The 7,816-nt window shown below is 33.6% G+C and overlaps 1 long non-coding RNA gene across 1 annotated transcript; it reads right to left on the reverse strand.

Annotated features, from left to right (window-relative positions):
• Positions 1–2,959: 2,959 nt before the first annotated feature.
• LOC130460091 (uncharacterized) lies at positions 2,960–4,355 on the reverse strand. Its single transcript, XR_008920013.1, has 2 exons — positions 3,737–4,355; positions 2,960–3,158 (listed from the first exon to the last, which is right to left on the reverse strand). It is a non-coding gene; the product is annotated as an uncharacterized lncRNA (long non-coding RNA).
• Positions 4,356–7,816: the final 3,461 nt, after the last annotated feature.

Genomic DNA, 7,816 nt, shown 5'->3' on the forward strand with positions numbered 1-7,816 from the left:
TTACAATGCAAGATCAATTCAACCATCATAGTTTTGATGAAGGAAACATTTATTTGGTTCAATGTGTCATGTATTTGTTAGATGTATATTTCTCTTGTAGATGCCGCATGACTCTTCATTAAAGAATGAATTTTTCTTTAAAAAAATTTGTGGTATGATCAATTACATGGTAATAGTAGTACTCGTTAACAAAAATGACAAGTTTGTCATACTATATATTTGAATTTATTCACGTCGTTTTTCGACTTTTGTGTCTTTCAAATTTTGTATTCGAGTAACTAGATCATTGGGAAAATATGTGCTCCGAAATTCATTAATCATGTGACCACATACTCTTATTGGTAAAAAAAATTATTTCTAATTTTATTATGGTGTCGAAACACCCTTTTTAAACAAACTAACTGCCAGATGTGCCTAATATTGCTTCCAATAAATTAAGGGTCCTAAACAAAAAGGTTTAATTCTTGTTGTATTCTTTTTTTGAAATACTACCATAATTTAGTAAGTGAGTTAATGTCTATAATATTTGATTCTTGAGTCAAATATTGTGAAGCACCTTTAAAATTAGTTCTTCTTGATTGTAAAAATTTGCGACATTTGCAATAACAATATGTTTCTAGAAATAAACAAGATTCTTAGAGTTGGTCCATTGCTATTGAACACTTTATGCACAATGACCTTTTCATCAAAAATATTCAAACAAATTGTCTTGTGTAATATTTTTATGGTATAAGCGTTTTTCGAAAAAAAAATCAATTAATATATGTTTTTCAAATTGCAATAAACCTTTTTTGGAAGATATTTTTGGTTTCGTTATTAATTTGTACTTTGTATTAATTTGGAAGGTACTTTGTAATAATTTTGGTTATGATTTTAATTTCTGTAATTATCTTGGAATCAACGTCTTTTACATAAAAGTTAAAATTATTTTGTTATTCTAATTTCAATTTATGTAATATTCTAGAAAACACGAATCCGGAAAATTTATAAACGTTAATTAGGTCATAAAATCAGATATTAATATATTTACCATTCACTTACAAAAATTTTAGCATATTTTCTTTTTCTGAAATAAATCTAACAAAGTTATCTACTTTTTCTTTGGCATGAACATTCAAACATTTTTTGTTGGAAAGTATGGAGTATTTACTACTTTAGCTAAGACTTTTAATTTGGGTAGTGCGTATTGGTTTTGATAATTTTTAATTTTTAATAATTATTATGCAATCAATACTTTCCTTTATTTTACATTATAGTAAATTTAAAATTTCTGCAAATTTTTTTGAGGGCATATTTATGTCAATATTTAATTTTGGATATTGATTTATTTCTTGTAATATTTTAAAGACGTGGATCTATAAAATTTTAAAAAGTAATAATTAGGCTAGAAAATAAAATATTAACATAATTATATTTTCACGAAATTTATTAGCATAATTATATTTTCTTCAAATAAATCTAAATGTAATTAGCTTCTTTCTTTGGGCATGACAGGTAGGTTTTTTTTTGTAGGTGATAATTTTTAGTTTCTGTAATTATTTAAATTCTGGTAATTTGTATGGCATCGGCTTTTTTTAATCAATTATTTATATCGTTTTATTCTCATTAATAAAAAATATTATTAATTCTTTTTACATTTCGATAATTATTAATTTTAGTAGTGTTTTAAACGGTATAAACCTGCACGTTTTTTAAAATTATAATTATGTTAAATCTTGCACATTTTTAGATATTATCTTAACATAATTATCTTATATTATCATGATTATCTTTCCCTTAAAAATATAATAATTACACTAATATAAACCTGGTCCATGCCAACTTAGCGTGGACCAGGGCAACGGAGTAATTTGTATGGGCAACATGTGTAACTGTCACGTGACAGTTATTTTGTGATTTTAAATAGTAACTATATGTGTATTACAGTAACCATGTGTTTTAAAGAGTTACTATGTGTTTTGTAGAACTTCAATGCGATTTGTGTTTAGCCCACTTTATATACATTTTAAACTTTTTTATTTTTCAAAATTTCAGATCTACATTCTGTTCGTTTCTCTTTCATTTCCCTCTCTTCATTTTCTCTCTATGCTTTTCAAAATTTAGCCCAAATTTCTAGCTTTATTCGATGTTCTTCGTAATTATCTTATAATTCTTATAATTGGGTCTATTAGATGAGGAAAACTTGGAGGAAGTAGTAGATCAAGAATGAGGCTCGTCATTGCCGAAGCCGAATCGAAGAATTTGCGTTCGTCTACAAATCTTCGCAAGAATTTTTAGAGATCACATCTCTGGTTGTTGTTTTTTAAAGAATTTTAAGTCTATTTTTATTTACAGTTGAAAATTTTTGTTGTTTTGGAGAAATTAATGTTTGTGTTTTACCGAAATATCGTTTTCACTTCGCGAATTCGATTAGTGACTTCACGATTTCAAATAGTAACTATATGAGTAATACAATAACTATATGGTTCAAAGAGGTACTATGTAATTTTAAAGGTTACTATATGTGTACAATAGTTACTATATTATTTTAATGCACTAGTGGAAAAAATACCTGTTGAGGGGGGCATTTTGGGTTTATTGAGGCGAACAAGGCCCGCTGCGACAGACGTAGCTTCAACAGCTCAGTGATCTGTTGAGGCGGGCTTTGTTCGCCTCAACAGGTGATCTGTTGTGGGGGGCTTTCAAAAGCCCGCCTCAACAACCTCTACAGATAAGCGAAAAATAAGGACCTGTTGTGGGGGGCTTTACAGAAGCCCGCCTCAACAGCCTCCTCTGTTGAGGCTCACTTCTTAAATGCCCCCCTCAACAGACCTGTATTAGGGCCCTATTGAGACGTTGCATAACCTTTGCCCGCCTCAATAGATGGCTAGAAAATTGCATTTTTGTATGATTTACTTTTTATTTCTTATGATTTGGGTCTTGATTAGTGCGAACAAAATATTTTTGGGAGGCAAAAAACTAGAAATACTAAACACGTCTCGTTATTATTATTCAAATAAGGAGTACAAGAGATATGAGTTTGTATACTATTACATTATACAAAATACTATCTTACAAAGTGAAATAAATCAAAGTAATGTAAGCAAATCTAAACTAAACAAATTGACGACATATGCTTTCCTGTCTTCCAACTAATTAATCTACCATCCATTACACACCTGCAAAAAAAAAAGCAAGACATCATCTAGTGAACAATAACAATAAAACGCAAAGGAAGATCCTCACAATAAGAAATATATACACGATGATTAAAAAAAATATAAAACAATCGGCATCAAAAAAACAATTACAAACCAGAAAGAAATATTATTATTTCATTTTTCCAAAAATTATCTGAAAAATTAACAAAAACAAAACAACAATTTGCATATAAACTAAACTATAGATCTGAAAGTTAATTCTTTTAAAAATATTGAGATTCTAACTTTTATTAACATTAAAATAACTTTTTGTTAGAAGAAAAAAAGACAATATAATGAAACCTTTTTAGATCTAAGAATGTCCGATGGTGAGGTTTTTCGGGACCGAGATCCTAAAACCAGTGTTCTTTCGTCGACATATGCTGCATGTTCAATTTATTCAATTTTTTGGGGGAAATTGGGTGTTCTTCTTCTTGATTTAATTCGATCTTCAGTCAATAAGGTTCGTCAAATCATCATCAACTCGTGAACAAATTAAGAAAAAAGGGTAAATAACAACATTCAATAAAAAATTAATGTAAAAAGGAAATTTGTACCTTGTTAGTATCAAGATCTCGAGATAATATAGATGACGATTCGAAGCTTCCATTTCTCCATATTTTATGAACCGCAAATACCGAAGGGGAGGAGACAACGGCAGGGTGGAGGAAGTACCATTGGTGGCTGATTTTCTTCATGAAAGAATGGAATCGCAAGAGAGAAAAAAAGGAGATGAAGATGAGAAAAAGTCTGGGAAATAAGGAGATAACATTAAAAACGGCTAAGGGAATAAAGGGTATAGAGGAATTTAGGATATCAATCCATGGCTTATTTTCTTCAAGAAAGAATGAAACCAGAACATAAAGAAAGGAGAAATGAGAAAAGATCAATGAGATAAGGAGAGAGCAGAAAAGCGGCTAAGAGAATTGAAGGGTAATGAGGAATTGGGGACGGGAAATAAAGAAACCCTAATCCGCATTGAGTTTATGTGGGCTTTTTGTTGAGGTGGGCTGTTGGGGCGAACAATGCAATGCCCCCCTCAACAGCCTTCAATTTTGAAGCGTACAAGATAAGGCCCGCCTCAACCGAGTCTCTTGAAGCGAACATTTAAGAAGCCCGCCAAAACATCTCATTAAAGTCCTTGACCCGCGTTGACTTAGTGGTTATTGTGGCAAACTTTTGATTGCCCGCCTCAACAGGGGGGCTTCAATAGGTGTTTTTTCTACTAGTGATGGTTACTTTATGTGTACAGTAATTGCTATATGTGTACAATAGTTATTATTTTTTTGAGTGATTTGAAATGTTTGTTGTTTTATCGAAATTAGGGTTAGTGTTTCACATAGTTAGTATATAAATGATGTAGTTACCTTTAATTTATATTGCGAAATAGTGTTTTTAATAGTCACTGAAATGTTCGTTGTGTTTATGTTAGTAGTAATTTTAAAGTAACTATATTTTTTAAAAAGTTACTATAACTTTAAAACAATAATTATGTGTTTAAAATAGTTACTATATTTTTTAGAAAGTTATTATAAGTTTAAAACAGTAACTATATGTTTAAGATAGTTATTTTTTTTTGGTAAATAAGGCAAAATTTATTACCAAAATGGTAGAACCAGTTAAGATACAAACCCAGCAGCAAGGAAATAAACAGTAATGGGAGCACAACCGCAACCCAACTAAAACACAAAACCAAATCAAACTGCAAAAAACCAGCAAAACCAGAGTAGCAAGATAACCAGGCAGCAACACCGTAACTGGGAAGCAGACCAGGAAGCAAGCAATCTAGTACTAGACACCCTGCACAAAAGAATTGCACAGCAGCAGCAAACACACACAAACTGCACAACAGCAGAAAAACCAGAACCAGGTCAAACACCTGATACACACACCACACAACTGCACAGCAGCAGCAAGCAGAACAGCTTACAGAGAACCTGAACCCAGAACCTGCAGAATGCCTGCAGCAGCCTGAGCACATACACAGCAGTAGCCACCAACAAACAAACTCAGCTTTCAAACACCTGACAAATCAACCAATAACGAACCAATGTCTGCAAGTTTATGAAAAAAGAAGCATCGAGTATAAGTCATCACTTGAATTTGCTTGAAAATTTGTTAAGTAGTCATTTTGACATTCTGAAACCTTCGAGCATTCCTTTCTCTCCATATCAAGTATACAGAAATTGCCACCACCATTCTGTAAATTTGATGCTTAACAGAACAAGATTTAGCTTGCTGAATAATAGTGATCTCTTGCTCCCAAGTCCCCGGTTGCCTCTGAATGCCAAGCCATCTCAGAGCATAGCACCAAATTTCAGTAGAGAAAGGACAGGCGAAAAATAAATGAGAGACACTCTCATTTGCTGTTGAACATAAACCACAAATTTGATCACAGTGGATCCCAAACTTGGACATTCTGTCACCAGTTGTCCAAAGAAAATTCCTACAGGCAGCCTGAATAACCTTTAAAACCTTCTGGGGGAGCAAAAACACCTGACACCAAAAAGTCTGAACACTAAAGAGAACATATTTGAATAATTGAATTCTGCCAGCATACGACAGAAGCTTAGCAGACCAGCTATCAATTCTCGCTAAAACTTGCTTGATAAGAGGTTGACACTGCATTATACTAATCTTTTTAGAGGAAAGAGGCACGCCAAGATAATGGCAGCTCTCCTCTCGACCAGCTAAACTCAGTGAGAATATCCTCCTGGACACTCAAAGGGACCCCACCAAAGTAAACAGAGCTTTTTGCTGAATTAGCTTTTAAACCAGAAACTTTAGAAAAATGGCTGAAAGCATTGTACATTTGTCTAACTGATTTGATGTCACCACGAGAAAATAACAGTAGATCATCAGCAAAACAAACATGAGTGAGGTCCATTTTCTTACACCTAGGGTGAAAGCGGAAGTCAACAGTGTGCTTAAGCCCCTTAAGGGTTCTGTTGAGGTATTCCATACAAAGCACAAAAAGATACGGGGAAATTGGATCACCTTGCCTCAAATCTCTTTTCCCCTCAAAAGGCATAGTTAGCTCTCCATTGACATTGAAAGAGTAGGAAACAGTACTAAGGCAAGCCATAATCCATGTCACAAACTGAAAAGGAAAACCAAGGCCTAAAAGAAGATACTTGACAAAGGGCCATTCAACGGAATCATAAGCCTTCTGCAAGTCAATTTTAATCATGCACCTTGGGGACAAGTTCTTTCTGCCGTACCCCTTTACCAGTTCATGACTAAGAAAAATATTGTCAAAAATGACTCTCCCCTTCACAAAAGCAGATTGACTCTCCCCCACCAAATAAGCAATTACATTTTTCATTCTTTTTGTTAAGACTTTTGAGATTATCTTATACAAAACTGTGCAACAAGCGATAGGCCTAAAATCTTTAATTTGACTAGCATTAGCCACTTTAGGGACAAGAGTGACATAAGTACAATTAATTTGTTTAGGCATGAAACTAGACTCAAAGAAATGTTTAACAGCAAGCACAATATCAGGCCCTACTTGTAGACACCTACTTTTGTCCCCATTCCCGAAAGGGAAGGTTCGATGATGAAAACGTAAATCTCCACTTGACAACGCATCTCCTATAAATAACGAATCTCAATTCCCCTTTTTCATTTCACCCGAAACCTGCTATTTATAGAAACCTGCTATTTATAGAAACCTGCTATTTATGGAAATCTGCTAAAAATAGTAACTGCCGTAATCGGTAATTGTTAAAAGTGGCAAGTCATAAAAGATAGAAACCTGTCAGAATTAGGTGTTGCACTCCAACATAAATCCTAAATGAGATAGAAATTGCGAGAGAATCCTATTCCTAATATGATTCAAAAATAGGAGTCACGTATTAATTAAAATCCTAACGAGCCTAGAGTTCGTAACGGGCCCAGACGCATCCCGTCACAAGGTTAATACGCACTAAAAGACTCAAATAAATCTTAAATACTCCGGATTCTAGGAATCCGAATCTGACTAAGAAAAACGGCCCAGATCCTATTTTCAACGCCTGGCTCTGGGCGCCGAAATCTTCGGCGCCCAGGCCTGGGCGCTGAAAATACTTGGTACGTGTTTTTTCCTAATTCCTCGTGGATTAGAGTTCTGCAATTCTATCTTTCCACGAAATCTTTTCTATAAATAGGGCTTTAAGTTCGACGTGAAAACAACAACACACAATTCATATTCTGAGTATTGACTCCAACCCCTAAGCCTAAGCCTCACGCTGCAAAATTGATCACGCATTTTGTCGCAATCGATCCATAAATCGAACAGAATGTATCCTGTCCCATTACTTGAGATTCGTTAAATAAAAAGGAGAAATAGCAAAGTCAAAGTGGTTAGTTTTCTGAGAACCGTGACGCACCTCTCAAGGGTGCGTCGTAATGTGTCCCTTTTCGATGATTTAATTGCTTTCCTCGCCCTTTTTATGAACTGTTAAACTAACTAAATCTGATTGTTCTACCACGCCTAACAAATATAATATTTTTGGGAAATTGGATTATCATGCTAGGTCCCTTAATGCTATTTAAATCAGATAATCGCGATCGATCTAGTATTATATGTTGCATATTGCTAAAATCAACTCAGATTAGTTTAATAGTTAACGCATGTCCTTTCAATTATTTATGCT

Source organism: Spinacia oleracea, chromosome 4 (assembly GCF_020520425.1).
Source record: "Spinacia oleracea cultivar Varoflay chromosome 4, BTI_SOV_V1, whole genome shotgun sequence".
Taxonomy (NCBI): domain Eukaryota; kingdom Viridiplantae; phylum Streptophyta; class Magnoliopsida; order Caryophyllales; family Amaranthaceae; genus Spinacia; species Spinacia oleracea.